The sequence below is a fragment of the Schistocerca piceifrons genome, chromosome 2, assembly GCF_021461385.2.
Source record: "Schistocerca piceifrons isolate TAMUIC-IGC-003096 chromosome 2, iqSchPice1.1, whole genome shotgun sequence".
Taxonomy (NCBI): Eukaryota; Metazoa; Arthropoda; class Insecta; order Orthoptera; family Acrididae; genus Schistocerca; species Schistocerca piceifrons.
In genome coordinates this window covers 40,514,737-40,542,554 of record NC_060139.1, presented here as the reverse complement: position 1 = coordinate 40,542,554, position 27,818 = coordinate 40,514,737, and the positions used below count along the sequence as shown (strand labels likewise).

The following is a 27,818-nucleotide window of genomic DNA, read 5'->3' as shown; positions in this document are numbered from 1 at the left end:
GCCGAGGGCTCAAGAAGTCTTCGGGGTGCTCGAGAGGGTGTCTGCCGTAGCACCCCTAACGAGATAGCGGCGTTTCGCGCAGTCGTTATTGCGAGTCATATCAGCAAAGCAATCACTTTCTCAGCAGCAAGCAGTGCGAGCCCAGCGGCAGCTCTACATGAAGGTACCGACAGCCCAGGAAGGCCGCCCCCATCCCGCCAGCGTACACGAGACTTCCAGGGCACCCTGGACGACATCGAGGGATTGGAATAATTGGCAATCACCGTGTCACAGCGCTCGTTGGTCTAGGGGTATGATTCCTGCTTAGGGTGCAGGAGGTCCCGGGTTCAAATCCCGGACGAGCCCTAGCGTTTTGTGCAAACTGATCGCACGTCAGTGGCTGAGTCAGCGCAAAAAGCTCGCCGTCAATATCAAATGAACTTCTTATTCGATGTGAGCAATTGACACTCTGGTCCGACGCGTTAAAAAAAAAAATAAAAAAAAAAAGTGGCTAGGGTACCTGGCTCTCACCCAGGAGGCGCGGGTTCGATTCCCGGTACCGGAAATGCGCATTTTGTTGCTCCTCTTATGCGACTTGGCCCGACTTAGCTCGACTGACGCTACGCTGACGCTTGCAGAAAACTACGTTAAGTACGATTCGTGGTAACAAGTGACGGCGAGAGCGATGCGACACCTGTCCACCTCTTATCGAGGCACCTAACTGTGGTCAACAAAGCTGGAGGACTGCAAGACATTGCCACGGGGGTTGAATGCAGCTAACCACACTGCTTAGTGTCCTAACAGTGGAGACAGGTTCAAAAAAAAAAAAAAAAAAAATGGGTATAATTCCTGCTTAGGGTGCAGGAGGTCCCGGGTTCAAATCCCGGACGAGCCAACGCGTTTTGTGCAAACTGATCGCACGTCAGTGGCTGAGTCAGCGCAAAAAGCTCGCCGTCAATATCAAACGAATTTCTTATTCGACGTGAGCAATTGACACTCTGGTCCGACGCGTGAAGGCGATTACGAAGGTTTCGGGTACAGGTGGTAGCAGATGCATGTTAGTAAGTCTTGCTTAAAGTGATGAAAAAGTGTTTCCGCCCGGGATCGAACAGGGGACCTTCTGCGTGTTAGGCAGACGTGATAACCGCTACACCACGGAAACTGCTTGTGTGCACCGTACTGCACAGACAACTTGTAGTGATGTTGCCATCGTAACTAAAAAATTCAATAAATGTGGTACTTGCAAAACGAAGGGACGTGCGGCAGATCCACACACGAAGTGGCTCATTGGAGGACAATACGACATAGAGTTCCGCTTTAGACGCCGTGCAGTGTGGACGTGCCTAGTCTTCCGCTCCGCCGTAGCGTTACGTATAGTGGACTATCGTTTTTGTTACGTGTTGTGTTGCAACTTCTGAGAGTATTTCTCCGTCGTTGTTTTGTACCTTGTGTTACTTTCTGTCCTTATTTCAGTGTTTTTTGTGTAGCGGTTTCGACCGCATATTTTGAAAATGTCGTCCCAGGTTATTCCTCGTCAGGCTACAGTTAGTTTTGCTTTTGACAAGTCAACCCGCCACGTGCAACCTAGTTCTCTTGAGATTCATGATTGGTTGGTAGATACCTTTGGTGTTCATTCGGATCAGGTGCACACTGCTTATTTTGATACCGAACTGTATGTTTTCTTTGTTAAGTTTATGGACCCACTTCAGGTTGATAAAATTCTTTCTAAATATGGTCATCATGTTCTCTTTCGGCATCGGGATGATTCTGTAAGTACCGTGCTGCTTTCCAATGCTTCCATCACGTATACCAATGTTCGTGTTTACAACCTTCCACCGGAGGTGGATAATGTCTATCTTAAGGAGGGTCTACAGCAGTATGGTGATGTAAAGAGCATTCGCCTTGAACGCTGGTCAAGCCAACATCGCCTGCAATGTTACAGTGGTATTCGTTCAGTCGAAATGCACGTTAAGCAGAATATTCCATCCCACCTGCAGATCGGTGGATATCGTGTCCATGTAACATATAGTGGTCAGGTTGGCACCTGTTTTTTGTGCAATGAAAGTGGTCACGTGCGTACCGACTGTCCGCGGAGAGTTTTTGTTTTAAAAAATTCTCTCGAACAGCGTCGCAAGTTAACGGTCGCTGACCTCGTTGCAGGTGGTTCTGCTCTTGGTGTAGCACAGTCCAGTGGTAGTAGCGCCCCGCCACAGGTTTTGCGCACCCCTGATACAGAATTTCCTCCTTTGCGTGCTAAATCTGATGTTGTTCCGTCTGTCCCTCAGGTGGGTGTGCCACTTTTGAATAATAAGAGGCGTCGCCCACACGATGGAAATAGTACGGATGAGGATCTCCCTGAGATGCCCCAGTCCGAGCGACCGGCATCCTCCGAGCCACTGTGTACTGTAGCTGCTCCCTGCCCTCCTGAGGTAGCGGTTCCGGTGGCGGCTGCTGGCGCCCCTCCGGCCTCCGACGCAGCTTCTCTCGAGTCGGGTCGTCGGTCGGGCCTGTTGGCGCCGTCTTCCGAACCGACTTCGATGTCACAACAAGTGGAGCCGCGACAACTTCCTGCTTCGCTGCCCCATACCTCTGCCAGCGGAGCTGCTCCGCTTCTTTCCAACTCTGCGGCCTCGGACCTTCCTGCTCACGTTTCGCCTCCGTGCAGTCCATGTTTGCCGGAAGCTAGTGCAGGTGTTGACCATTCCGTTTTGTCGGATGTTTCCCCCGCGACCCCGGATCCCGCATGTGGACCGGCGCGGGTGGTGTCGGATACAGAACTTGACCCTCCTACGTCACCGGCGGCTGAAGTTTCCTTGCCCGTCAGCCGACGCAAGTTACGCGTTCAGCCGAACGTTAATGCTGTTCGTAAAAAACCGAAACGTAAGGGATCCGCGGAACGGGGTAGCAGTCCCCCTCCCTCGGATGCCTCCGTCACCCCTGCTATGGACTGTGACGCTGGTGCGTCGGTGTAGGTGATTTGTTTTCTCGCTTTTCTCTCTATGGTTCAAGCATACACCTTTCTTACCTTAAATGTTAACCGTATTGAGTCCGACGTTCGCATTGCCTCTTTGCGGCAGTTTATTTACGACGCCTGTGCGGACGTAGTGTTTTTGCAGGAAGTGTTGTTTTCTGATCTCTCTCTACCTGGATTTCAAACTGTTTTTAATGTCGCGCCGGAATATTCAACAGGAACTGCTCTTTTCTTTCGAGAGGGCATTCCTATTACTGACATTGAATTCCTTGACTCTGGCCGTGGGATTGGTTGTCGTCTTTTTGATCTCCGCCTCGTTGTTTTGTATGCCCCCTCTGGTTCGGGTCACACTGTGGCTCGATCGCGATTTTATAAAGAAGAGCTTATTTATCTTTTGCGCCAGAGTCCTCGGAGTCTCCTGCTCGGAGGCGATTTTAATTGTGTTTTACGCCCTGCAGACCAGTCCCCCAATTTTAATTATTGCCGTGATTTACATGACTTAGTTCGTACGATGCATCTGCGTGATGTTTGGGAACACAAATATCCAACCCTGGTGAAATATACGTTTTTTACCGCGTCCTCATGCAGTAGACTCGACAGATTCTATTTATCTGATTTTTTATGTGATAAAATTCTTTCTGTCGATGTTATTCCTACTAGTTTTTCTGACCATTGTGCTTTTACTGCAACTGTAAATCTTAGTCGCCAACCTGCAAAACTTTATCGTTCCCAGTGGATGTTAAATGTTTCCCACCTTGCCGACAGTGCTATGGATGATGTTATAAGTGGCGTGTGGGAGCGATGTCTTCGCTCTGTCCCGCGATACCCTTCCTTGCTGGTTTGGTGGACTGCGTTTGCCAAGCCCAAGATTCGTCAGACTTTGATTTTCTACTGTGCTGCTAGGACGCGTGATTTTAAGAACACGTATGAATATTACTACTCTGTCCTGCGTGAACTATATGACGCGGCGGGTACCTCTCCACTGCGGATCCATGATGTTCGTCGTATTAAAGCCAAGCTCTTGAGCCTTAAACGACGACAGATGGATGGTCTGCGAGTTAAGTCGAAACCTCACTCTCTTGTTGAAGGTGAACTGACATCCTTGTACCACCTGCTACGGCATCAGACTCGTCGTCGTCGCTCCTTCATCTCTTCTCTTACGGTGGATGATGGGCGACAGCTTAGTGCACAGGAGGAAATGGTTCGTGCTCTTCATCAGTATTACACTAGTCTCTATTCTGCCGATGATTCTGGTGAGTCTCTTTCGGATGATGTCTTTGGGGATCTAACTGCGACGATCGCGCCTGACGCGAACGGCGAATTTCTCCGGGAGTTCCAGGTAGATGATGTTTTCGATTTTATTGCTCGCTCTCCGTCCAGTAAATCGCCGGGTCCAGACGGCCTGCCTAAAGAATTTTATCTCCGTTTTTGGCCTCTTTTGGGTGGCATTTTTACGCAGATTTTAAATGAGATTGTCAGAGGGATGGATGTGCCTGCCGATTTTAAAGTAGGGAAAATTGTTTTAATTCCGAAGTCCTCTGGTCGTTTATCTGCTGCCAATCTTCGTCCGCTCACATTGCTGAATTTTGACTATAAGACAGCTGCTAGAGCGCTCAATAGCCGGCTGTCTTCTCTGCTTCGGGGTGTGATTGGTGCACATCAATGTTGTTTTCATGATAGATCTATTCTGACACCAGTAGCCGAATATCGGGATGTTGTCTCGGTTGCGGCGGTTACAAACGTACATTGTGCCTTTGCCTTCCTTGATTTTTATAAGGCTTTTGATCACGTCAGTCATGTGTTTTTAGATCGTGTTTTAGGTACAATAGGTTTTAACGCTTCATCACGTGGTGTTCTTGGCAATTTGTACAGGGGAATAACAGCTCGGGTGTCAGTCAATGGGCAGCTGACGCCGCCCATTGCTATCCGCCGCGGAGTGCCTCAGGGTAGTCCGCTCTCTATGTCTTTATTCGTTTTGTCCCTGGAACCGCTGCTTCGGACTATTGCTCTCAAGCTTCAGGGTATGTCCCTCTCTGGTGGGAAGCTCTCGGTTAAGGCATATGCGGATGATGTCGTTGTTCTCCTCCGTCAACGAGATGATATCCCGTTGTTGAAAGGGGCAGTTGATGCATACTGTCGTGTCTCTGGAGCGCGTCTCAATCAGGGTAAATGTAAGTTCCTTGATATTCGAGGATTTCGCGATGCTGACGTCCCTTGGGCCACTTTTGTCGATCGCCATACGTCCTTGGGGATTATCATTGATCGGTGTCCTCTAAAAATGGCGGCTCTCAATTGGAAATCTGTCACCGAGAAGATACAGGGGGCTCTGATGGTCCATGAGCAGCGCTCTGCTACCATTTTGCAAAAAGTCAGAATTTTAGACACCTACGTCCTATGTAAAGCTTATTATGTTGCTCAGCTGTTCCCACTTCCCATGATGGTGGCGAAAAGGTTGCGCCAATTGTCTAGCAGGTTTATATGGAAGGGCCACCTATTCAAGTTACGTTACGAGGTAATGACGAAACCGCGTCTCTCCGGAGGCTTGGGCCTCTCTGACATTACTCGCAAGGCGTCTGCTTTGTACGTCCGCCGAACGACTCTAATTGTTACGCAAGAAGTGACTTCAATTACATCCAGGCTTTTTACTGTTGTGCGTCCGGCGAGCCTTGCTCCACCTGTCGATGTCGGACGCCTCAATTTTAAGTTGAAACACATTCGGGAATTTTACCTTGCGGTGAGTTACCTCGGTGACGTCTTCTTGCGGCGACCGGTGCCAACGACCAAGGGCTTGATTGCCCGCTGGGAGGGGCTGGCCGGTCCCAATCCAATAGAACTGGCGTCTCCATCTGTGTCCTGGAGGAACGTCTGGAAGAACGTTAGTCTGCCGATCCACTCTATGGCCGTGGCGTCCACGTGGTATAGGGTAATAAATAATTTGGTTCCCACCAATGTACGACTGCACCGTATAGGTCTTTCTGACACGGACACCTGTACTCGGTGTGGTCTCCTGGATACCCTTGAACATCGATTCACCTGCTGTGGGCACCTTGCTAATTGGCGTTGGCTCAGGAAACAACTTGCTTTTGTCACTAGGTCTGCTGAAGCCGCTTATACTATTGACATCATCGTCCGGCCCGATTCTTCCTTTTTTCCGCGGACGAAGCTCCATACCGTCATGTGGTTGATTGGCCATTTCGTACATTTTGTCAACAGTTGTCATGAAGAGGATGGACACCTAGCGTTTCGGCAGTACATGCTTACTGCTTACTGGCAGCGCTTGCGATTGCCAGGCCTCCGAGATGATTTTGCCAATATGCTTAGCCTGACATTTGAAAGAGAGGGTGTTGGCTAAGGTCACCTGTGTGAGCCATTTTCTTTTACACTGTTTCTGAATTTGCCGCCTTTATGTATGTTTCTTCTCTACACCAGGACTGAAGTTTTCGTGTTTTAACCTTTATTTCAGTAAGCAGTCTACATTATATAGTCATGTTTTAGGATTTTAATTTCAGTACTGTACTTCTTTTGAAGTGGCTGTGTGGTGGATAAAAAAAAAAAAAAAAAAAAAAAAAAGGGGTATGATTCCTGCTTAGGGTGCAGGAGGTCCCGGGTTCAAATCCCGGACGAGCCCTAGCGTTTTGTGCAAACTGATCGCACGTCAGTGGCTGAGTCAGCGCAAAAAGCTCGCCGTCAATATCAAATGAACTTCTTATTCGATGTGAGCAATTGACACTCTGGTCCGACGCGTTAAAAAAAAAAATAAAAAAAAAAAAGTGGCTAGGGTACCTGGCTCTCACCCAGGAGGCGCGGGTTCGATTCCCGGTACCGGAAATGCGCATTTTGTTGCTCCTCTTATGCGACTTGGCCCGACTTAGCTCGACTGACGCTACGCTGACGCTTGCAGAAAACTACGTTAAGTACGATTCGTGGTAACAAGTGACGGCGAGAGCGATGCGACACCTGTCCACCTCTTATCGAGGCACCTAACTGTGGTCAACAAAGCTGGAGGACTGCAAGACATTGCCACGGGGGTTGAATGCAGCTAACCACACTGCTTAGTGTCCTAACAGTGGAGACAGGTTCAAAAAAAAAAAAAAAAAATGGGTATAATTCCTGCTTAGGGTGCAGGAGGTCCCGGGTTCAAATCCCGGACGAGCCAACGCGTTTTGTGCAAACTGATCGCACGTCAGTGGCTGAGTCAGCGCAAAAAGCTCGCCGTCAATATCAAACGAATTTCTTATTCGACGTGAGCAATTGACACTCTGGTCCGACGCGTGAAGGCGATTACGAAGGTTTCGGGTACAGGTGGTAGCAGATGCATGTTAGTAAGTCTTGCTTAAAGTGATGAAAAAGTGTTTCCGCCCGGGATCGAACAGGGGACCTTCTGCGTGTTAGGCAGACGTGATAACCGCTACACCACGGAAACTGCTTGTGTGCACCGTACTGCACAGACAACTTGTAGTGATGTTGCCATCGTAACTAAAAAATTCAATAAATGTGGTACTTGCAAAACGAAGGGACGTGCGGCAGATCCACACACGAAGTGGCTCATTGGAGGACAATACGACATAGGCAGGAAAATACTGTTCCCGCCCGGGATCGAACCGGGGACCTTCTGCGTGTGAAGCAGACGTGATAACCGCTACACTACGGAAACGACGGACACGACGAGTCCATCCTTTTTCACTCAAACTTGCCTCAGCCTTTCTATCGTCGGCGAATGCACACACGACAGATCTTTTGTCAGCCTGGAACCCATCACAGCCGAGGGCTCAAGAAGTCTTCGGGGTGCTCGAGAGGGTGTCTGCCGTAGCACCCCTAACGAGATAGCGGCGTTTCGCGCAGTCGTTATTGCGAGTCATATCAGCAAAGCAATCACTTTCTCAGCAGCAAGCAGTGCGAGCCCAGCGGCAGCTCTACATGAAGGTACCGACAGCCCAGGAAGGCCGCCCCCATCCCGCCAGCGTACACGAGACTTCCAGGGCACCCTGGACGACATCGAGGGATTGGAATAATTGGCAATCACCGTGTCACAGCGCTCGTTGGTCTAGGGGTATGATTCCTGCTTAGGGTGCAGGAGGTCCCGGGTTCAAATCCCGGACGAGCCCTAGCGTTTTGTGCAAACTGATCGCACGTCAGTGGCTGAGTCAGCGCAAAAAGCTCGCCGTCAATATCAAATGAACTTCTTATTCGATGTGAGCAATTGACACTCTGGTCCGACGCGTTAAAAAAAAAAATAAAAAAAAAAAAGTGGCTAGGGTACCTGGCTCTCACCCAGGAGGCGCGGGTTCGATTCCCGGTACCGGAAATGCGCATTTTGTTGCTCCTCTTATGCGACTTGGCCCGACTTAGCTCGACTGACGCTACGCTGACGCTTGCAGAAAACTACGTTAAGTACGATTCGTGGTAACAAGTGACGGCGAGAGCGATGCGACACCTGTCCACCTCTTATCGAGGCACCTAACTGTGGTCAACAAAGCTGGAGGACTGCAAGACATTGCCACGGGGGTTGAATGCAGCTAACCACACTGCTTAGTGTCCTAACAGTGGAGACAGGTTCAAAAAAAAAAAAAAAAAAATGGGTATAATTCCTGCTTAGGGTGCAGGAGGTCCCGGGTTCAAATCCCGGACGAGCCAACGCGTTTTGTGCAAACTGATCGCACGTCAGTGGCTGAGTCAGCGCAAAAAGCTCGCCGTCAATATCAAACGAATTTCTTATTCGACGTGAGCAATTGACACTCTGGTCCGACGCGTGAAGGCGATTACGAAGGTTTCGGGTACAGGTGGTAGCAGATGCATGTTAGTAAGTCTTGCTTAAAGTGATGAAAAAGTGTTTCCGCCCGGGATCGAACAGGGGACCTTCTGCGTGTTAGGCAGACGTGATAACCGCTACACCACGGAAACTGCTTGTGTGCACCGTACTGCACAGACAACTTGTAGTGATGTTGCCATCGTAACTAAAAAATTCAATAAATGTGGTACTTGCAAAACGAAGGGACGTGCGGCAGATCCACACACGAAGTGGCTCATTGGAGGACAATACGACATAGGCAGGAAAATACTGTTCCCGCCCGGGATCGAACCGGGGACCTTCTGCGTGTGAAGCAGACGTGATAACCGCTACACTACGGAAACGACGGACACGACGAGTCCATCCTTTTTCACTCAAACTTGCCTCAGCCTTTCTATCGTCGGCGAATGCACACACGACAGATCTTTTGTCAGCCTGGAACCCATCACAGCCGAGGGCTCAAGAAGTCTTCGGGGTGCTCGAGAGGGTGTCTGCCGTAGCACCCCTAACGAGATAGCGGCGTTTCGCGCAGTCGTTATTGCGAGTCATATCAGCAAAGCAATCACTTTCTCAGCAGCAAGCAGTGCGAGCCCAGCGGCAGCTCTACATGAAGGTACCGACAGCCCAGGAAGGCCGCCCCCATCCCGCCAGCGTACACGAGACTTCCAGGGCACCCTGGACGACATCGAGGGATTGGAATAATTGGCAATCACCGTGTCACAGCGCTCGTTGGTCTAGGGGTATGATTCCTGCTTAGGGTGCAGGAGGTCCCGGGTTCAAATCCCGGACGAGCCCTAGCGTTTTGTGCAAACTGATCGCACGTCAGTGGCTGAGTCAGCGCAAAAAGCTCGCCGTCAATATCAAATGAACTTCTTATTCGATGTGAGCAATTGACACTCTGGTCCGACGCGTTAAAAAAAAAAATAAAAAAAAAAAGTGGCTAGGGTACCTGGCTCTCACCCAGGAGGCGCGGGTTCGATTCCCGGTACCGGAAATGCGCATTTTGTTGCTCCTCTTATGCGACTTGGCCCGACTTAGCTCGACTGACGCTACGCTGACGCTTGCAGAAAACTACGTTAAGTACGATTCGTGGTAACAAGTGACGGCGAGAGCGATGCGACACCTGTCCACCTCTTATCGAGGCACCTAACTGTGGTCAACAAAGCTGGAGGACTGCAAGACATTGCCACGGGGGTTGAATGCAGCTAACCACACTGCTTAGTGTCCTAACAGTGGAGACAGGTTCAAAAAAAAAAAAAAAAAAAAATGGGTATAATTCCTGCTTAGGGTGCAGGAGGTCCCGGGTTCAAATCCCGGACGAGCCAACGCGTTTTGTGCAAACTGATCGCACGTCAGTGGCTGAGTCAGCGCAAAAAGCTCGCCGTCAATATCAAACGAATTTCTTATTCGACGTGAGCAATTGACACTCTGGTCCGACGCGTGAAGGCGATTACGAAGGTTTCGGGTACAGGTGGTAGCAGATGCATGTTAGTAAGTCTTGCTTAAAGTGATGAAAAAGTGTTTCCGCCCGGGATCGAACAGGGGACCTTCTGCGTGTTAGGCAGACGTGATAACCGCTACACCACGGAAACTGCTTGTGTGCACCGTACTGCACAGACAACTTGTAGTGATGTTGCCATCGTAACTAAAAAATTCAATAAATGTGGTACTTGCAAAACGAAGGGACGTGCGGCAGATCCACACACGAAGTGGCTCATTGGAGGACAATACGACATAGGCAGGAAAATACTGTTCCCGCCCGGGATCGAACCGGGGACCTTCTGCGTGTGAAGCAGACGTGATAACCGCTACACTACGGAAACGACGGACACGACGGGTCCATCCTTTTTCACTCAAACTTGCCTCAGCCTTTCTATCGTCGGCGAATGCACACACGACAGATCTTTTGTCAGCCTGGAACCCATCACAGCCGAGGGCTCAAGAAGTCTTCGGGGTGCTCGAGAGGGTGTCTGCCGTAGCACCCCTAACGAGATAGCGGCGTTTCGCGCAGTCGTTATTGCGAGTCATATCAGCAAAGCAATCACTTTCTCAGCAGCAAGCAGTGCGAGCCCAGCGGCAGCTCTACATGAAGGTACCGACAGCCCAGGAAGGCCGCCCCCATCCCGCCAGCGTACACGAGACTTCCAGGGCACCCTGGACGACATCGAGGGATTGGAATAATTGGCAATCACCGTGTCACAGCGCTCGTTGGTCTAGGGGTATGATTCCTGCTTAGGGTGCAGGAGGTCCCGGGTTCAAATCCCGGACGAGCCCTAGCGTTTTGTGCAAACTGATCGCACGTCAGTGGCTGAGTCAGCGCAAAAAGCTCGCCGTCAATATCAAATGAACTTCTTATTCGATGTGAGCAATTGACACTCTGGTCCGACGCGTTAAAAAAAAAAATAAAAAAAAAAAGTGGCTAGGGTACCTGGCTCTCACCCAGGAGGCGCGGGTTCGATTCCCGGTACCGGAAATGCGCATTTTGTTGCTCCTCTTATGCGACTTGGCCCGACTTAGCTCGACTGACGCTACGCTGACGCTTGCAGAAAACTACGTTAAGTACGATTCGTGGTAACAAGTGACGGCGAGAGCGATGCGACACCTGTCCACCTCTTATCGAGGCACCTAACTGTGGTCAACAAAGCTGGAGGACTGCAAGACATTGCCACGGGGGTTGAATGCAGCTAACCACACTGCTTAGTGTCCTAACAGTGGAGACAGGTTCAAAAAAAAAAAAAAAAAAAATGGGTATAATTCCTGCTTAGGGTGCAGGAGGTCCCGGGTTCAAATCCCGGACGAGCCAACGCGTTTTGTGCAAACTGATCGCACGTCAGTGGCTGAGTCAGCGCAAAAAGCTCGCCGTCAATATCAAACGAATTTCTTATTCGACGTGAGCAATTGACACTCTGGTCCGACGCGTGAAGGCGATTACGAAGGTTTCGGGTACAGGTGGTAGCAGATGCATGTTAGTAAGTCTTGCTTAAAGTGATGAAAAAGTGTTTCCGCCCGGGATCGAACAGGGGACCTTCTGCGTGTTAGGCAGACGTGATAACCGCTACACCACGGAAACTGCTTGTGTGCACCGTACTGCACAGACAACTTGTAGTGATGTTGCCATCGTAACTAAAAAATTCAATAAATGTGGTACTTGCAAAACGAAGGGACGTGCGGCAGATCCACACACGAAGTGGCTCATTGGAGGACAATACGACATAGGCAGGAAAATACTGTTCCCGCCCGGGATCGAACCGGGGACCTTCTGCGTGTGAAGCAGACGTGATAACCGCTACACTACGGAAACGACGGACACGACGAGTCCATCCTTTTTCACTCAAACTTGCCTCAGCCTTTCTATCGTCGGCGAATGCACACACGACAGATCTTTTGTCAGCCTGGAACCCATCACAGCCGAGGGCTCAAGAAGTCTTCGGGGTGCTCGAGAGGGTGTCTGCCGTAGCACCCCTAACGAGATAGCGGCGTTTCGCGCAGTCGTTATTGCGAGTCATATCAGCAAAGCAATCACTTTCTCAGCAGCAAGCAGTGCGAGCCCAGCGGCAGCTCTACATGAAGGTACCGACAGCCCAGGAAGGCCGCCCCCATCCCGCCAGCGTACACGAGACTTCCAGGGCACCCTGGACGACATCGAGGGATTGGAATAATTGGCAATCACCGTGTCACAGCGCTCGTTGGTCTAGGGGTATGATTCCTGCTTAGGGTGCAGGAGGTCCCGGGTTCAAATCCCGGACGAGCCCTAGCGTTTTGTGCAAACTGATCGCACGTCAGTGGCTGAGTCAGCGCAAAAAGCTCGCCGTCAATATCAAATGAACTTCTTATTCGATGTGAGCAATTGACACTCTGGTCCGACGCGTTAAAAAAAAAAATAAAAAAAAAAAGTGGCTAGGGTACCTGGCTCTCACCCAGGAGGCGCGGGTTCGATTCCCGGTACCGGAAATGCGCATTTTGTTGCTCCTCTTATGCGACTTGGCCCGACTTAGCTCGACTGACGCTACGCTGACGCTTGCAGAAAACTACGTTAAGTACGATTCGTGGTAACAAGTGACGGCGAGAGCGTTGCGACACCTGTCCACCTCTTATCGAGGCACCTAACTGTGGTCAACAAAGCTGGAGGACTGCAAGACATTGCCACGGGGGTTGAATGCAGCTAACCACACTGCTTAGTGTCCTAACAGTGGAGACAGGTTCAAAAAAAAAAAAAAAAAAAAATGGGTATAATTCCTGCTTAGGGTGCAGGAGGTCCCGGGTTCAAATCCCGGACGAGCCAACGCGTTTTGTGCAAACTGATCGCACGTCAGTGGCTGAGTCAGCGCAAAAAGCTCGCCGTCAATATCAAACGAATTTCTTATTCGACGTGAGCAATTGACACTCTGGTCCGACGCGTGAAGGCGATTACGAAGGTTTCGGGTACAGGTGGTAGCAGATGCATGTTAGTAAGTCTTGCTTAAAGTGATGAAAAAGTGTTTCCGCCCGGGATCGAACAGGGGACCTTCTGCGTGTTAGGCAGACGTGATAACCGCTACACCACGGAAACTGCTTGTGTGCACCGTACTGCACAGACAACTTGTAGTGATGTTGCCATCGTAACTAAAAAATTCAATAAATGTGGTACTTGCAAAACGAAGGGACGTGCGGCAGATCCACACACGAAGTGGCTCATTGGAGGACAATACGACATAGGCAGGAAAATACTGTTCCCGCCCGGGATCGAACCGGGAACCTTCTGCGTGTGAAGCAGACGTGATAACCGCTACACTACGGAAACGACGGACACGACGAGTCCATCCTTTTTCACTCAAACTTGCCTCAGCCTTTCTATCGTCGGCGAATGCACACACGACAGATCTTTTGTCAGCCTGGAACCCATCACAGCCGAGGGCTCAAGAAGTCTTCGGGGTGCTCGAGAGGGTGTCTGCCGTAGCACCCCTAACGAGATAGCGGCGTTTCGCGCAGTCGTTATTGCGAGTCATATCAGCAAAGCAATCACTTTCTCAGCAGCAAGCAGTGCGAGCCCAGCGGCAGCTCTACATGAAGGTACCGACAGCCCAGGAAGGCCGCCCCCATCCCGCCAGCGTACACGAGACTTCCAGGGCACCCTGGACGACATCGAGGGATTGGAATAATTGGCAATCACCGTGTCACAGCGCTCGTTGGTCTAGGGGTATGATTCCTGCTTAGGGTGCAGGAGGTCCCGGGTTCAAATCCCGGACGAGCCCTAGCGTTTTGTGCAAACTGATCGCACGTCAGTGGCTGAGTCAGCGCAAAAAGCTCGCCGTCAATATCAAATGAACTTCTTATTCGATGTGAGCAATTGACACTCTGGTCCGACGCGTTAAAAAAAAAAATAAAAAAAAAAAGTGGCTAGGGTACCTGGCTCTCACCCAGGAGGCGCGGGTTCGATTCCCGGTACCGGAAATGCGCATTTTGTTGCTCCTCTTATGCGACTTGGCCCGACTTAGCTCGACTGACGCTACGCTGACGCTTGCAGAAAACTACGTTAAGTACGATTCGTGGTAACAAGTGACGGCGAGAGCGTTGCGACACCTGTCCACCTCTTATCGAGGCACCTAACTGTGGTCAACAAAGCTGGAGGACTGCAAGACATTGCCACGGGGGTTGAATGCAGCTAACCACACTGCTTAGTGTCCTAACAGTGGAGACAGGTTCAAAAAAAAAAAAAAAAAAAATTGGTATAATTCCTGCTTAGGGTGCAGGAGGTCCCGGGTTCAAATCCCGGACGAGCCAACGCGTTTTGTGCAAACTGATCGCACGTCAGTGGCTGAGTCAGCGCAAAAAGCTCGCCGTCAATATCAAACGAATTTCTTATTCGACGTGAGCAATTGACACTCTGGTCCGACGCGTGAAGGCGATTACGAAGGTTTCGGGTACAGGTGGTAGCAGATGCATGTTAGTAAGTCTTGCTTAAAGTGATGAAAAAGTGTTTCCGCCCGGGATCGAACAGGGGACCTTCTGCGTGTTAGGCAGACGTGATAACCGCTACACCACGGAAACTGCTTGTGTGCACCGTACTGCACAGACAACTTGTAGTGATGTTGCCATCGTAACTAAAAAATTCAATAAATGTGGTACTTGCAAAACGAAGGCACGTGCGGCAGATCCACACACGAAGTGGCTCATTGGAGGACAATACGACATAGGCAGGAAAATACTGTTCCCGCCCGGGATCGAACCGGGGACCTTCTGCGTGTGAAGCAGACGTGATAACCGCTACACTACGGAAACGACGGACACGACGAGTCCATCCTTTTTCACTCAAACTTGCCTCAGCCGTTCTATCGTCGGCGAATGCACACACGACAGATCTTTTGTCAGCCTGGAACCCATCACAGCCGAGGGCTCAAGAAGTCTTCGGGGTGCTCGAGAGGGTGTCTGCCGTAGCACCCCTAACGAGATAGCGGCGTTTCGCGCAGTCGTTATTGCGAGTCATATCAGCAAAGCAATCACTTTCTCAGCAGCAAGCAGTGCGAGCCCAGCGGCAGCTCTACATGAAGGTACCGACAGCCCAGGAAGGCCGCCCCCATCCCGCCAGCGTACACGAGACTTCCAGGGCACCCTGGACGACATCGAGGGATTGGAATAATTGGCAATCACCGTGTCACAGCGCTCGTTGGTCTAGGGGTATGATTCCTGCTTAGGGTGCAGGAGGTCCCGGGTTCAAATCCCGGACGAGCCCTAGCGTTTTGTGCAAACTGATCGCACGTCAGTGGCTGAGTCAGCGCAAAAAGCTCGCCGTCAATATCAAATGAACTTCTTATTCGATGTGAGCAATTGACACTCTGGTCCGACGCGTTAAAAAAAAAAATAAAAAAAAAAAGTGGCTAGGGTACCTGGCTCTCACCCAGGAGGCGCGGGTTCGATTCCCGGTACCGGAAATGCGCATTTTGTTGCTCCTCTTATGCGACTTGGCCCGACTTAGCTCGACTGACGCTACGCTGACGCTTGCAGAAAACTACGTTAAGTACGATTCGTGGTAACAAGTGACGGCGAGAGCGTTGCGACACCTGTCCACCTCTTATCGAGGCACCTAACTGTGGTCAACAAAGCTGGAGGACTGCAAGACATTGCCACGGGGGTTGAATGCAGCTAACCACACTGCTTAGTGTCCTAACAGTGGAGACAGGTTCAAAAAAAAAAAAAAAAAAAAATGGGTATAATTCCTGCTTAGGGTGCAGGAGGTCCCGGGTTCAAATCCCGGACGAGCCAACGCGTTTTGTGCAAACTGATCGCACGTCAGTGGCTGAGTCAGCGCAAAAAGCTCGCCGTCAATATCAAACGAATTTCTTATTCGACGTGAGCAATTGACACTCTGGTCCGACGCGTGAAGGCGATTACGAAGGTTTCGGGTACAGGTGGTAGCAGATGCATGTTAGTAAGTCTTGCTTAAAGTGATGAAAAAGTGTTTCCGCCCGGGATCGAACAGGGGACCTTCTGCGTGTTAGGCAGACGTGATAACCGCTACACCACGGAAACTGCTTGTGTGCACCGTACTGCACAGACAACTTGTAGTGATGTTGCCATCGTAACTAAAAAATTCAATAAATGTGGTACTTGCAAAACGAAGGGACGTGCGGCAGATCCACACACGAAGTGGCTCATTGGAGGACAATACGACATAGGCAGGAAAATACTGTTCCCGCCCGGGATCGAACCGGGAACCTTCTGCGTGTGAAGCAGACGTGATAACCGCTACACTACGGAAACGACGGACACGACGAGTCCATCCTTTTTCACTCAAACTTGCCTCAGCCTTTCTATCGTCGGCGAATGCACACACGACAGATCTTTTGTCAGCCTGGAACCCATCACAGCCGAGGGCTCAAGAAGTCTTCGGGGTGCTCGAGAGGGTGTCTGCCGTAGCACCCCTAACGAGATAGCGGCGTTTCGCGCAGTCGTTATTGCGAGTCATATCAGCAAAGCAATCACTTTCTCAGCAGCAAGCAGTGCGAGCCCAGCGGCAGCTCTACATGAAGGTACCGACAGCCCAGGAAGGCCGCCCCCATCCCGCCAGCGTACACGAGACTTCCAGGGCACCCTGGACGACATCGAGGGATTGGAATAATTGGCAATCACCGTGTCACAGCGCTCGTTGGTCTAGGGGTATGATTCCTGCTTAGGGTGCAGGAGGTCCCGGGTTCAAATCCCGGACGAGCCCTAGCGTTTTGTGCAAACTGATCGCACGTCAGTGGCTGAGTCAGCGCAAAAAGCTCGCCGTCAATATCAAATGAACTTCTTATTCGATGTGAGCAATTGACACTCTGGTCCGACGCGTTAAAAAAAAAAATAAAAAAAAAAAGTGGCTAGGGTACCTGGCTCTCACCCAGGAGGCGCGGGTTCGATTCCCGGTACCGGAAATGCGCATTTTGTTGCTCCTCTTATGCGACTTGGCCCGACTTAGCTCGACTGACGCTACGCTGACGCTTGCAGAAAACTACGTTAAGTACGATTCGTGGTAACAAGTGACGGCGAGAGCGTTGCGACACCTGTCCACCTCTTATCGAGGCACCTAACTGTGGTCAACAAAGCTGGAGGACTGCAAGACATTGCCACGGGGGTTGAATGCAGCTAACCACACTGCTTAGTGTCCTAACAGTGGAGACAGGTTCAAAAAAAAAAAAAAAAAAAATGGGTATAATTCCTGCTTAGGGTGCAGGAGGTCCCGGGTTCAAATCCCGGACGAGCCAACGCGTTTTGTGCAAACTGATCGCACGTCAGTGGCTGAGTCAGCGCAAAAAGCTCGCCGTCAATATCAAACGAATTTCTTATTCGACGTGAGCAATTGACACTCTGGTCCGACGCGTGAAGGCGATTACGAAGGTTTCGGGTACAGGTGGTAGCAGATGCATGTTAGTAAGTCTTGCTTAAAGTGATGAAAAAGTGTTTCCGCCCGGGATCGAACAGGGGACCTTCTGCGTGTTAGGCAGACGTGATAACCGCTACACCATGGAAACTGCTTGTGTGCACCGTACTGCACAGACAACTTGTAGTGATGTTGCCATCGTAACTAAAAAATTCAATAAATGTGGTACTTGCAAAACGAAGGGACGTGCGGCAGATCCACACACGAAGTGGCTCATTGGAGGACAATACGACATAGGCAGGAAAATACTGTTCCCGCCCGGGATCGAACCGGGGACCTTCTGCGTGTGAAGCAGACGTGATAACCGCTACACTACGGAAACGACGGACACGACGAGTCCATCCTTTTTCACTCAAACTTGCCTCAGCCGTTCTATCGTCGGCGAATGCACACACGACAGATCTTTTGTCAGCCTGGAACCCATCACAGCCGAGGGCTCAAGAAGTCTTCGGGGTGCTCGAGAGGGTGTCTGCCGTAGCACCCCTAACGAGATAGCGGCGTTTCGCGCAGTCGTTATTGCGAGTCATATCAGCAAAGCAATCACTTTCTCAGCAGCAAGCAGTGCGAGCCCAGCGGCAGCTCTACATGAAGGTACCGACAGCCCAGGAAGGCCGCCCCCATCCCGCCAGCGTACACGAGACTTCCAGGGCACCCTGGACGACATCGAGGGATTGGAATAATTGGCAATCACCGTGTCACAGCGCTCGTTGGTCTAGGGGTATGATTCCTGCTTAGGGTGCAGGAGGTCCCGGGTTCAAATCCCGGACGAGCCCTAGCGTTTTGTGCAAACTGATCGCACGTCAGTGGCTGAGTCAGCGCAAAAAGCTCGCCGTCAATATCAAATGAACTTCTTATTCGATGTGAGCAATTGACACTCTGGTCCGACGCGTTAAAAAAAAAATAAAAAAAAAAAGTGGCTAGGGTACCTGGCTCTCACCCAGGAGGCGCGGGTTCGATTCCCGGTACCGGAAATGCGCATTTTGTTGCTCCTCTTATGCGACTTGGCCCGACTTAGCTCGACTGACGCTACGCTGACGCTTGCAGAAAACTACGTTAAGTACGATTCGTGGTAACAAGTGACGGCGAGAGCGTTGCGACACCTGTCCACCTCTTATCGAGGCACCTAACTGTGGTCAACAAAGCTGGAGGACTGCAAGACATTGCCACGGGGGTTGAATGCAGCTAACCACACTGCTTAGTGTCCTAACAGTGGAGACAGGTTCAAAAAAAAAAAAAAAAAAAAATGGGTATAATTCCTGCTTAGGGTGCAGGAGGTCCCGGGTTCAAATCCCGGACGAGCCAACGCGTTTTGTGCAAACTGATCGCACGTCAGTGGCTGAGTCAGCGCAAAAAGCTCGCCGTCAATATCAAACGAATTTCTTATTCGACGTGAGCAATTGACACTCTGGTCCGACGCGTGAAGGCGATTACGAAGGTTTCGGGTACAGGTGGTAGCAGATGCATGTTAGTAAGTCTTGCTTAAAGTGATGAAAAAGTGTTTCCGCCCGGGATCGAACAGGGGACCTTCTGCGTGTTAGGCAGACGTGATAACCGCTACACCACGGAAACTGCTTGTGTGCACCGTACTGCACAGACAACTTGTAGTGATGTTGCCATCGTAACTAAAAAATTCAATAAATGTGGTACTTGCAAAACGAAGGGACGTGCGGCAGATCCACACACGAAGTGGCTCATTGGAGGACAATACGACATAGGCAGGAAAATACTGTTCCCGCCCGGGATCGAACCGGGAACCTTCTGCGTGTGAAGCAGACGTGATAACCGCTACACTACGGAAACGACGGACACGACGAGTCCATCCTTTTTCACTCAAACTTGCCTCAGCCTTTCTATCGTCGGCGAATGCACACACGACAGATCTTTTGTCAGCCTGGAACCCATCACAGCCGAGGGCTCAAGAAGTCTTCGGGGTGCTCGAGAGGGTGTCTGCCGTAGCACCCCTAACGAGATAGCGGCGTTTCGCGCAGTCGTTATTGCGAGTCATATCAGCAAAGCAATCACTTTCTCAGCAGCAAGCAGTGCGAGCCCAGCGGCAGCTCTACATGAAGGTACCGACAGCCCAGGAAGGCCGCCCCCATCCCGCCAGCGTACACGAGACTTCCAGGGCACCCTGGACGACATCGAGGGATTGGAATAATTGGCAATCACCGTGTCACAGCGCTCGTTGGTCTAGGGGTATGATTCCTGCTTAGGGTGCAGGAGGTCCCGGGTTCAAATCCCGGACGAGCCCTAGCGTTTTGTGCAAACTGATCGCACGTCAGTGGCTGAGTCAGCGCAAAAAGCTCGCCGTCAATATCAAATGAACTTCTTATTCGATGTGAGCAATTGACACTCTGGTCCGACGCGTTAAAAAAAAAAATAAAAAAAAAAAGTGGCTAGGGTACCTGGCTCTCACCCAGGAGGCGCGGGTTCGATTCCCGGTACCGGAAATGCGCATTTTGTTGCTCCTCTTATGCGACTTGGCCCGACTTAGCTCGACTGACGCTACGCTGACGCTTGCAGAAAACTACGTTAAGTACGATTCGTGGTAACAAGTGACGGCGAGAGCGTTGCGACACCTGTCCACCTCTTATCGAGGCACCTAACTGTGGTCAACAAAGCTGGAGGACTGCAAGACATTGCCACGGGGGTTGAATGCAGCTAACCACACTGCTTAGTGTCCTAACAGTGGAGACAGGTTCAAAAAAAAAAAAAAAAAAAATGGGTATAATTCCTGCTTAGGGTGCAGGAGGTCCCGGGTTCAAATCCCGGACGAGCCAACGCGTTTTGTGCAAACTGATCGCACGTCAGTGGCTGAGTCAGCGCAAAAAGCTCGCCGTCAATATCAAACGAATTTCTTATTCGACGTGAGCAATTGACACTCTGGTCCGACGCGTGAAGGCGATTACGAAGGTTTCGGGTACAGGTGGTAGCAGATGCATGTTAGTAAGTCTTGCTTAAAGTGATGAAAAAGTGTTTCCGCCCGGGATCGAACAGGGGACCTTCTGCGTGTTAGGCAGACGTGATAACCGCTACACCACGGAAACTGCTTGTGTGCACCGTACTGCACAGACAACTTGTAGTGATGTTGCCATCGTAACTAAAAAATTCAATAAATGTGGTACTTGCAAAACGAAGGGACGTGCGGCAGATCCACACACGAAGTGGCTCATTGGAGGACAATACGACATAGGCAGGAAAATACTGTTCCCGCCCGGGATCGAACCGGGGACCTTCTGCGTGTGAAGCAGACGTGATAACCGCTACACTACGGAAACGACGGACACGACGAGTCCATCCTTTTTCACTCAAACTTGCCTCAGCCGTTCTATCGTCGGCGAATGCACACACGACAGATCTTTTGTCAGCCTGGAACCCATCACAGCCGAGGGCTCAAGAAGTCTTCGGGGTGCTCGAGAGGGTGTCTGCCGTAGCACCCCTAACGAGATAGCGGCGTTTCGCGCAGTCGTTATTGCGAGTCATATCAGCAAAGCAATCACTTTCTCAGCAGCAAGCAGTGCGAGCCCAGCGGCAGCTCTACATGAAGGTACCGACAGCCCAGGAAGGCCGCCCCCATCCCGCCAGCGTACACGAGACTTCCAGGGCACCCTGGACGACATCGAGGGATTGGAATAATTGGCAATCACCGTGTCACAGCGCTCGTTGGTCTAGGGGGAGGGACCGCCGTGGTCTCGTGGTAACGTGAGCAGCTGCGGAACGAAAGGTCCTTGGTTCAAAACTTCCAGTGAGTGAAAATTTTACGACAACTTCCTGCTTCGCTGCCCCATACCTCTGCCAGCGGAGCTGCTCCGCTTCCTTCCAACTCTGCGGCCTCGGACCTTCCTGCTCACGTTTCGCCTCCGTGCAGTCCATGTTTGCCGGAAGCTAGTGCAGGTGTTGACCATTCCGTTTTGTCGGATGTTTCCCCCGCGACCCCGGATCCCGCATGTGGACCGGCGCGGGTGGTGTCGGATACAGAACTTGACCCTCCTACGTCACCGGCGGCTGAAGTTTCCTTGCCCGTCAGCCGACGCAAGTTACGCGTTCAGCCGAACGTTAATGCTGTTCGTAAAAAACCGAAACGTAAGGGATCCGCGGAACGGGGTAGCAGTCCCCCTTCCTCGGATGCCTCTGTCACCCCTGCTATGGACTGTGACGCTGGTGCGTCGGTGTAGGTGATTTGTTTTCTCGCTTTTCTCTCTATGGTTCAAGCATACACCTTTCTTACCTTAAATGTTAACCGTATTGAGTCCGACGTTCGCATTGCCTCTTTGCGGCAGTTTCTTTACGACGCCTGTGCGGACGTAGTGTTTTTGCAGGAAGTGTTGTTTTCTGATCTCTCTCTACCTGGATTTCAAACTGTTTTTAATGTCGCGCCGGAATATTCAACAGGAACTGCTCTTTTCTTTCGAGAGGGCATTCCTATTACTGACATTGAATTCCTTGACTCTGGCCGTGGGATTGGTTGTCGTCTTTTTGATCTCCGCCTCGTTGTTTTGTATGCCCCCTCTGGTTCGGGTCACACTGTGGCTCGATCGCGCTTTTATAAAGAAGAGCTTATTTATCTTTTGCGCCAGAGTCCTCGGAGTCTCCTGCTCGGAGGCGATTTTAATTGTGTTTTACGCCCTGCAGACCAGTCCCCCAATTTTAATTATTGCCGTGATTTACATGACTTAGTTCGTACGATGCATCTGCGTGATGTTTGGGAACACAAATATCCAACCCTGGTGAAATATACGTTTTTTACCGGGTCCTCATGCAGTAGACTCGACAGATTCTATTTATCTGATTTTTTATGTGATAAAATTCTTTCTGTCGATGTTATTCCTACTAGTTTTTCTGACCATTGTGCTTTTACTGCAACTGTAAATCTTAGTCACCAACCTGCAAAACTTTATCGTTCCCAGTGGATGTTAAATGTTTCCCACCTTGCCGACAGTGCTATGGATGATGTTATAAGTGGCGTGTGGGAGCGATGTCTTCGCTCTGTCCCGCGATACCCCTCCTTGCTGGTTTGGTGGACTGCGTTTGCCAAGCCCAAGATTCGTCAGACTTTGCTTTTTTACTGTGCTGCAAGGGCGCGTGATTTTAAGAACACGTATGAATATTACTACTCTGTCCTGCGTGAACTATATGACGCGGCGGGTACCTCTCCTCTGCGGATCCATGATGTTCGTCGTATTAAAGCCAAGCTCTTGAGCCTTAAACGACGACAGATGGATGGTCTGCGAGTTAAGTCGAAACCTCACTCTCTTGTTGAAGGTGAGCTGACATCCTTGTACCACCTGCTACGGCATCAGACTCGTCGTCGTCGCTCCTTCATCTCTTCTCTTACGGTGGATGATGGACGACAGCTTATTGCACAGGAGGAAATGGTTCGTGCTCTTCATCAGTATTATACTAGTCTATATTCTGCCGATGATTCTGGTGAGTCTCTTTCGGATGATGTCCTTGGGGATCTAACTGCGACGATCGCGCCTGACGCGAACGGCGAATTTCTCCGGGAGTTCCAGGTAGATGATGTTTTCGATTTTATTGCTCGCTCTCCGTCCAGTAAATCGCCGGGTCCAGACGGCCTGCCTAAAGAATTTTATCTCCGTTTTTGGCCTCTTTTGGGTGGCATTTTTACGCAGATTTTAAATGAGATTGTCAGGGGGGTGGATGTGCCTGCCGATTTTAAAGTAGGGAAAATTGTTTTAATTCCGAAGTCCTCTGGTCGTTTATCTGCTGCCAATCTTCGTCCGCTCACATTGCTGAACTTTGACTACAAGACAGCTGCTAGAGCGCTCAATAGCCGGTTGTCTTCTCTGCTTCGGGGTGTGATTGGTGCACATCAATGTTGTTTTCATGATAGATCTATTCTGACACCAGTAGCCGAATATCGGGATGTTGTCTCGGTTGCGGCGGTTACAAACGTACATTGTGCCTTTGCCTTCCTTGATTTTTACAAGGCTTTTGATCACGTCAGTCATGTGTTTTTAGATCATGTTTTAGGTACAATAGGTTTTAACGCTTCATCACGTGGTGTTCTTGGCAATTTGTATAGGGGAATAACAGCTCGGGTGTCAGTCAATGGGCAGCTGACGCCGCCCATTGCTATCCGCCGCGGAGTGCCTCAGGGTAGTCCGCTCTCTATGTCTTTATTCGTATTGTCCCTGGAACCGCTGCTTCGGACTATTGCTCTCAAGCTTCAGGGTATGTCCCTCTCTGGTGGGAAGCTCTCGGTTAAGGCATATGCGGATGATGTCGTTGTTCTCCTCCGTCAACGTGATGATATCCCGTTGTTGAAAGGGGCAGTTGATGCATACTGTCGTGTTTCTGGAGCGCGTCTCAATCAGGGTAAATGTAAGTTCCTTGATATTCGAGGATTTCGCGATGCTGATGTCCCTTGGGCCACTTTTGTCGATCGCCATACGTCCTTGGGGATTATCATTGATCGGTGTCCTCTAAAAATGGCGGCTCTCAATTGGAAATCTGTCACCGAGAAGATACAGGGGGCTCTGATGGTCCATGAGCAGCGCTCTGCTACCATTTTGCAAAAAGTCAGAATTTTAGACACCTACGTTCTATGTAAAGCTTATTATGTTGCTCAGCTGTTCCCACTTCCCATGATGGTGGCGAAAAGGTTGCGCCAATTGTCTAGCAGGTTTATATGGAAGGGCCATCTATTCAAGTTACGTTACGAGGTTATGACGAAACCGCGTATCTCCGGAGGCTTGGGCCTCTCTGACATTACTCGCAAGGCGTCTGCTTTGTACGTCCGCCGAACGACTCTAATTGTTACGCAAGAAGAGACTTCAATTACATCCAGGCTTTTTACTGTTGTGCGTCCGGCGAGCCTTGCTCCACCTGTCGATGTCGGACGCCTAAATATTAAGCTGAAACACATTCGGGAGTTTTACATTGCGGTGAGTTACCTCGGTGACGTCTTCTTGCGGCGACCGGTGCCAACGACCAAGGGCTTGATTGCCCGCTGGGAGGGGCTGGCCGGTCCCAATCCAATAGAACTGGCGTCTCCATCTGTGTCCTGGAGGAACGTCTGGAAGAATGTTAGTCTGCCGATCCACTCTATGGCCGTGGCGTCCACGTGGTATAGGGTAATAAATAATTTGGTTCCCACCAATGTACGACTGCACCGTATTGGTCTTTCTGACACGGACACCTGTACTCGGTGTGGTCTCCTGGATACCCTTGAACATCGATTCACCTGCTGTGGGCACCTTGCCAATTGGCGTTGGCTCAGGAAACAACTTGCTTTTGTCACTAGGTCTGCTGAAGCCGCTTATACTAATGACATCATCGTCCGGCCCGATTCCTCCTTTTTTCCGCGGACGAAGCTCCATACAGTCATGTGGTTGATTGGACATTTCGTACATTTTGTCATCAGTTGTCATGAAGACGATGGACACCTAGCGTTTCGGCAGTACATGCTTACTGCTTACTGGCAGCGCTTGCGATTGCCAGGCCTCCGTGATGATTTTGCAAATATGCTTAGCCTGACATTTGAAAGAGAGGGTGTTGGCTAAGGACACCTGTGTGAGCCATTTTCTTTTATACTGTTTCGGGATTTACCGCCTTGGTGTATGTTTCTTCTCTACATCCAGGACTGAAGTTTTCGTGGACCTTTAGGGCGCTCAAGAAACACAAACGAGCGACCACGAACCGAGACAGTAGGGGATAATACTACGCCCTTGTACAGGTGCCTTTCGGAATCAGGACGGTGGAGTCATCGTGGCCAGGCCTCGGGCTTCGACCCCTGCCCACTTTGCTTCCGCAGGCCTGAATCTCACTGTCACCTCTAACTTTACACAATGAAAAAAAATATGAATTTATTATGCACTCCCAGTATATCAAAATTGAGGTACAAATCCACCCTTTGCTGTTTGCATTAGAAACCAATTATATCTTCTTTTTATTTAAGTGTGTGTGTGTGTGTGTCTGTGTGTGTGTGCGTGTGTGTGTGTGTGTGTGTGTGTGTGTGTGTCTGTGTGTGTTCCCTTCGGACTTAAAAGGATGCTGTAAAAAAAAAAAAAAAAAAAAAAAAAAAAAGGGGTATGATTCCTGCTTAGGGTGCAGGAGGTCCCGGGTTCAAATCCCGGACGAGCCCTAGCGTTTTGTGCAAACTGATCGCACGTCAGTGGCTGAGTCAGCGCAAAAAGCTCGCCGTCAATATCAAATGAACTTCTTATTCGATGTGAGCAATTGACACTCTGGTCCGACGCGTTAAAAAAAAAAATAAAAAAAAAAAGTGGCTAGGGTACCTGGCTCTCACCCAGGAGGCGCGGGTTCGATTCCCGGTACCGGAAATGCGCATTTTGTTGCTCCTCTTATGCGACTTGGCCCGACTTAGCTCGACTGACGCTACGCTGACGCTTGCAGAAAACTACGTTAAGTACGATTCGTGGTAACAAGTGACGGCGAGAGCGTTGCGACACCTGTCCACCTCTTATCGAGGCACCTAACTGTGGTCAACAAAGCTGGAGGACTGCAAGACATTGCCACGGGGGTTGAATGCAGCTAACCACACTGCTTAGTGTCCTAACAGTGGAGACAGGTTCAAAAAAAAAAAAAAAAAAAAATGGGTATAATTCCTGCTTAGGGTGCAGGAGGTCCCGGGTTCAAATCCCGGACGAGCCAACGCGTTTTGTGCAAACTGATCGCACGTCAGTGGCTGAGTCAGCGCAAAAAGCTCGCCGTCAATATCAAACGAATTTCTTATTCGACGTGAGCAATTGACACTCTGGTCCGACGCGTGAAGGCGATTACGAAGGTTTCGGGTACAGGTGGTAGCAGATGCATGTTAGTAAGTCTTGCTTAAAGTGATGAAAAAGTGTTTCCGCCCGGGATCGAACAGGGGACCTTCTGCGTGTTAGGCAGACGTGATAACCGCTACACCACGGAAACTGCTTGTGTGCACCGTACTGCACAGACAACTTGTAGTGATGTTGCCATCGTAACTAAAAAATTCAATAAATGTGGTACTTGCAAAACGAAGGGACGTGCGGCAGATCCACACACGAAGTGGCTCATTGGAGGACAATACGACATAGGCAGGAAAATACTGTTCCCGCCCGGGATCGAACCGGGAACCTTCTGCGTGTGAAGCAGACGTGATAACCGCTACACTACGGAAACGACGGACACGACGAGTCCATCCTTTTTCACTCAAACTTGCCTCAGCCTTTCTATCGTCGGCGAATGCACACACGACAGATCTTTTGTCAGCCTGGAACCCATCACAGCCGAGGGCTCAAGAAGTCTTCGGGGTGCTCGAGAGGGTGTCTGCCGTAGCACCCCTAACGAGATAGCGGCGTTTCGCGCAGTCGTTATTGCGAGTCATATCAGCAAAGCAATCACTTTCTCAGCAGCAAGCAGTGCGAGCCCAGCGGCAGCTCTACATGAAGGTACCGACAGCCCAGGAAGGCCGCCCCCATCCCGCCAGCGTACACGAGACTTCCAGGGCACCCTGGACGACATCGAGGGATTGGAATAATTGGCAATCACCGTGTCACAGCGCTCGTTGGTCTAGGGGTATGATTCCTGCTTAGGGTGCAGGAGGTCCCGGGTTCAAATCCCGGACGAGCCCTAGCGTTTTGTGCAAACTGATCGCACGTCAGTGGCTGAGTCAGCGCAAAAAGCTCGCCGTCAATATCAAATGAACTTCTTATTCGATGTGAGCAATTGACACTCTGGTCCGACGCGTTAAAAAAAAAAATAAAAAAAAAAAGTGGCTAGGGTACCTGGCTCTCACCCAGGAGGCGCGGGTTCGATTCCCGGTACCGGAAATGCGCATTTTGTTGCTCCTCTTATGCGACTTGGCCCGACTTAGCTCGACTGACGCTACGCTGACGCTTGCAGAAAACTACGTTAAGTACGATTCGTGGTAACAAGTGACGGCGAGAGCGTTGCGACACCTGTCCACCTCTTATCGAGGCACCTAACTGTGGTCAACAAAGCTGGAGGACTGCAAGACATTGCCACGGGGGTTGAATGCAGCTAACCACACTGCTTAGTGTCCTAACAGTGGAGACAGGTTCAAAAAAAAAAAAAAAAAAAATGGGTATAATTCCTGCTTAGGGTGCAGGAGGTCCCGGGTTCAAATCCCGGACGAGCCAACGCGTTTTGTGCAAACTGATCGCACGTCAGTGGCTGAGTCAGCGCAAAAAGCTCGCCGTCAATATCAAACG

General features: G+C 50.5%; 34 non-coding genes across 34 annotated transcripts; 11 read left to right on the top strand and 23 right to left on the bottom strand.

Annotated features, from left to right (window-relative positions):
• The first annotated feature begins 273 nt into the window (after window positions 1-273).
• Window positions 274-347, top strand: Trnap-agg. The gene has a single exon. It is a non-coding gene; the product is annotated as a tRNA-Pro (tRNA).
• A 721-nt stretch (window positions 348-1,068) lies between these two features.
• On the bottom strand, window positions 1,069-1,141 carry Trnav-aac. The gene has a single exon. It is a non-coding gene; the product is annotated as a tRNA-Val (tRNA).
• A 6,159-nt stretch (window positions 1,142-7,300) lies between these two features.
• Trnav-aac lies at window positions 7,301-7,373 on the bottom strand. Its single transcript has one exon. It is a non-coding gene; the product is annotated as a tRNA-Val (tRNA).
• Window positions 7,374-7,531: 158 nt separating this feature from the next.
• On the bottom strand, window positions 7,532-7,604 carry Trnav-cac. The gene has a single exon. It is a non-coding gene; the product is annotated as a tRNA-Val (tRNA).
• Window positions 7,605-7,983: 379 nt separating this feature from the next.
• Trnap-agg lies at window positions 7,984-8,057 on the top strand. Its single transcript has one exon. It is a non-coding gene; the product is annotated as a tRNA-Pro (tRNA).
• A 721-nt stretch (window positions 8,058-8,778) lies between these two features.
• On the bottom strand, window positions 8,779-8,851 carry Trnav-aac. The gene has a single exon. It is a non-coding gene; the product is annotated as a tRNA-Val (tRNA).
• Window positions 8,852-9,009: 158 nt separating this feature from the next.
• Trnav-cac lies at window positions 9,010-9,082 on the bottom strand. Its single transcript has one exon. It is a non-coding gene; the product is annotated as a tRNA-Val (tRNA).
• Window positions 9,083-9,461: 379 nt separating this feature from the next.
• On the top strand, window positions 9,462-9,535 carry Trnap-agg. Its single transcript has one exon. It is a non-coding gene; the product is annotated as a tRNA-Pro (tRNA).
• Window positions 9,536-10,257: 722 nt separating this feature from the next.
• Trnav-aac lies at window positions 10,258-10,330 on the bottom strand. The gene has a single exon. It is a non-coding gene; the product is annotated as a tRNA-Val (tRNA).
• Window positions 10,331-10,488: 158 nt separating this feature from the next.
• Trnav-cac lies at window positions 10,489-10,561 on the bottom strand. Its single transcript has one exon. It is a non-coding gene; the product is annotated as a tRNA-Val (tRNA).
• Window positions 10,562-10,940: 379 nt separating this feature from the next.
• Trnap-agg lies at window positions 10,941-11,014 on the top strand. Its single transcript has one exon. It is a non-coding gene; the product is annotated as a tRNA-Pro (tRNA).
• Window positions 11,015-11,735: 721 nt separating this feature from the next.
• Window positions 11,736-11,808, bottom strand: Trnav-aac. The gene has a single exon. It is a non-coding gene; the product is annotated as a tRNA-Val (tRNA).
• Window positions 11,809-11,966: 158 nt separating this feature from the next.
• Trnav-cac lies at window positions 11,967-12,039 on the bottom strand. The gene has a single exon. It is a non-coding gene; the product is annotated as a tRNA-Val (tRNA).
• Window positions 12,040-12,418: 379 nt separating this feature from the next.
• Trnap-agg lies at window positions 12,419-12,492 on the top strand. The gene has a single exon. It is a non-coding gene; the product is annotated as a tRNA-Pro (tRNA).
• Window positions 12,493-13,214: 722 nt separating this feature from the next.
• Trnav-aac lies at window positions 13,215-13,287 on the bottom strand. The gene has a single exon. It is a non-coding gene; the product is annotated as a tRNA-Val (tRNA).
• A 158-nt stretch (window positions 13,288-13,445) lies between these two features.
• Trnav-cac lies at window positions 13,446-13,518 on the bottom strand. The gene has a single exon. It is a non-coding gene; the product is annotated as a tRNA-Val (tRNA).
• Window positions 13,519-13,897: 379 nt separating this feature from the next.
• On the top strand, window positions 13,898-13,971 carry Trnap-agg. Its single transcript has one exon. It is a non-coding gene; the product is annotated as a tRNA-Pro (tRNA).
• Window positions 13,972-14,692: 721 nt separating this feature from the next.
• On the bottom strand, window positions 14,693-14,765 carry Trnav-aac. The gene has a single exon. It is a non-coding gene; the product is annotated as a tRNA-Val (tRNA).
• A 158-nt stretch (window positions 14,766-14,923) lies between these two features.
• Window positions 14,924-14,996, bottom strand: Trnav-cac. The gene has a single exon. It is a non-coding gene; the product is annotated as a tRNA-Val (tRNA).
• A 379-nt stretch (window positions 14,997-15,375) lies between these two features.
• Trnap-agg lies at window positions 15,376-15,449 on the top strand. The gene has a single exon. It is a non-coding gene; the product is annotated as a tRNA-Pro (tRNA).
• Window positions 15,450-16,171: 722 nt separating this feature from the next.
• Window positions 16,172-16,244, bottom strand: Trnav-aac. The gene has a single exon. It is a non-coding gene; the product is annotated as a tRNA-Val (tRNA).
• Window positions 16,245-16,402: 158 nt separating this feature from the next.
• On the bottom strand, window positions 16,403-16,475 carry Trnav-cac. Its single transcript has one exon. It is a non-coding gene; the product is annotated as a tRNA-Val (tRNA).
• A 379-nt stretch (window positions 16,476-16,854) lies between these two features.
• On the top strand, window positions 16,855-16,928 carry Trnap-agg. The gene has a single exon. It is a non-coding gene; the product is annotated as a tRNA-Pro (tRNA).
• A 721-nt stretch (window positions 16,929-17,649) lies between these two features.
• Window positions 17,650-17,722, bottom strand: Trnav-aac. Its single transcript has one exon. It is a non-coding gene; the product is annotated as a tRNA-Val (tRNA).
• Window positions 17,723-17,880: 158 nt separating this feature from the next.
• On the bottom strand, window positions 17,881-17,953 carry Trnav-cac. The gene has a single exon. It is a non-coding gene; the product is annotated as a tRNA-Val (tRNA).
• A 379-nt stretch (window positions 17,954-18,332) lies between these two features.
• On the top strand, window positions 18,333-18,406 carry Trnap-agg. Its single transcript has one exon. It is a non-coding gene; the product is annotated as a tRNA-Pro (tRNA).
• A 721-nt stretch (window positions 18,407-19,127) lies between these two features.
• Trnav-aac lies at window positions 19,128-19,200 on the bottom strand. Its single transcript has one exon. It is a non-coding gene; the product is annotated as a tRNA-Val (tRNA).
• Window positions 19,201-19,358: 158 nt separating this feature from the next.
• On the bottom strand, window positions 19,359-19,431 carry Trnav-cac. The gene has a single exon. It is a non-coding gene; the product is annotated as a tRNA-Val (tRNA).
• Window positions 19,432-19,810: 379 nt separating this feature from the next.
• On the top strand, window positions 19,811-19,884 carry Trnap-agg. Its single transcript has one exon. It is a non-coding gene; the product is annotated as a tRNA-Pro (tRNA).
• A 721-nt stretch (window positions 19,885-20,605) lies between these two features.
• Trnav-aac lies at window positions 20,606-20,678 on the bottom strand. Its single transcript has one exon. It is a non-coding gene; the product is annotated as a tRNA-Val (tRNA).
• Window positions 20,679-20,836: 158 nt separating this feature from the next.
• Trnav-cac lies at window positions 20,837-20,909 on the bottom strand. Its single transcript has one exon. It is a non-coding gene; the product is annotated as a tRNA-Val (tRNA).
• Window positions 20,910-26,462: 5,553 nt separating this feature from the next.
• Trnav-aac lies at window positions 26,463-26,535 on the bottom strand. Its single transcript has one exon. It is a non-coding gene; the product is annotated as a tRNA-Val (tRNA).
• A 158-nt stretch (window positions 26,536-26,693) lies between these two features.
• Trnav-cac lies at window positions 26,694-26,766 on the bottom strand. Its single transcript has one exon. It is a non-coding gene; the product is annotated as a tRNA-Val (tRNA).
• A 379-nt stretch (window positions 26,767-27,145) lies between these two features.
• On the top strand, window positions 27,146-27,219 carry Trnap-agg. The gene has a single exon. It is a non-coding gene; the product is annotated as a tRNA-Pro (tRNA).
• Window positions 27,220-27,818: the final 599 nt, after the last annotated feature.